This window comes from Vombatus ursinus, unplaced genomic scaffold, assembly GCF_900497805.2.
Source record: "Vombatus ursinus unplaced genomic scaffold, bare-nosed wombat genome assembly UNPS02013709.1, whole genome shotgun sequence".
In the NCBI taxonomy this organism is placed as follows: domain Eukaryota; kingdom Metazoa; phylum Chordata; class Mammalia; order Diprotodontia; family Vombatidae; genus Vombatus; species Vombatus ursinus.
Window position 1 is genome coordinate 62,643 of NW_020953487.1, and position 1,565 is coordinate 64,207.

Below are 1,565 nucleotides of genomic sequence, written 5' to 3' on the forward strand. Positions count from 1 at the left end.
ACCCTTTTCTCATGAGAAAAATGTGGACCTTGTTGCTGGATTATTTATTATTAGTTGGGGCCCTACACCCGCTGGGCCACCCCTGGGACTTTTCAGAGTACACAGGAAGGGAAGTCTATTTTTAGCCTCAGTTCTTTTCTGTTCCTGTCAGCAACCCCCCCCCCCCCCTGGCCCCCTCCCCCCCCATTCCCCCCCCCCCCCCGCCCCCAACTTGAACCACTTTTCCTCTTTCTCTACCTGACCACTGGAGTCTGACTCCCAACAAAAACTTTCTCTCCATCTCTCTCTCTCTCTCTCTCTCTCTCTGTCTCTCTGTCTCTCTGTCTCTCTCTCTCTGTCTCTCTCTCTGTCTCTCTCTCTGTCTCTCTCTCTCTTTCTCTCTCTCTCTCCACCTGGCCATCTGACAGGTCAAATTCCAGCCCAAACAACAGAAGTGGGTGTAGGATAGGGGTAGACACGTATGTGGAAAAAGTAATTCAATAACTTTCACGAGAAAACATAAATCTGTTTCTTTTACAGATGTAGATACTAATTCATCACCTGCATACATTCTCTTATGGTCTCTAAGCCTCAGTTTCCTCCTCTCTAACATGGTTGGGGAAGGGGGTGTAGTGTTGGGATTGGATTATCTCACAGGTGCCTTGTAGTTCTGAATTTTATGAGAAAAACACATCCTAGAGAATCCCAGAACAGGAAGAGATCTGGAGACGGGATCTGTGGCTCCCCAGCCTTGGGCAGGACCCTGTGAAATCCCAGAAGGATAAGAATTGCTTCTGTGTTTAAAAACACTAAAGGAAAGGGAAAATGAGCTCCCTGGCCCCCCCATCCCCCAGCCCTGCCTCCAGTGTCTTGCAATCTTTGTGGTCAGGAAGCCCTTTTTTAGGTCTAATTTAAGTCCCTCCAGTAGCTGCAGCACTTCCAAAAGCCCCAAAGTTCCTCTTTTGATCCCTTTACAGCCTGACCAGAAGCCTAGGGGCCCCTGGACCTACAGGACCCTCCTTCTGCAGGGGCCCTAAGAAGAAGTTAGGTCTGGAAAACAGCCGGCTTTGAAAGTGACCCCACACTGCCCCCTGGAGGCGCTCGATCAAGTTCACCACTAGTAGTGATCTTTGCCTGAAAGAGTACAAACTAGTTTCAGCCCTCAGAGCAATGTGGCCTTTGACCTCAGTGGGGGGTGGTGAGGGTGGGGCAGGAATTTTCTGGATTAAGGGTAGTAGATAAAACTTCTTTTTCTTTTTTTTTTCTTTCTCTCTTTTCTATTTGCTGCCCTTTCTTCCTTTCTATTTTTTCTGTTTCTTGTTCTTTTTCCCATCCTTTGCCTTGTTTTCCTCCTTCCTTTCTTCCTTCCTTCTTTTCTCTGTTTTTCCCTGTCCTCACTCATTCTTTCCTTCCTTTTCTTTCTTTCTCTCTTTTTTGTCTCTTTTTTTCTCTGTTTATCCCTGTCTCCCTATCTTCTTCCTTTTTGTTTCTCCCTCTCTCTCTTCTTTCCCTCTCTTTCTCTTACCATCTCTGTTCCTTGCTTTCTTTTTCTCTGTCTTCCTCACCCTCTCTTTTTCTCTCTTCTC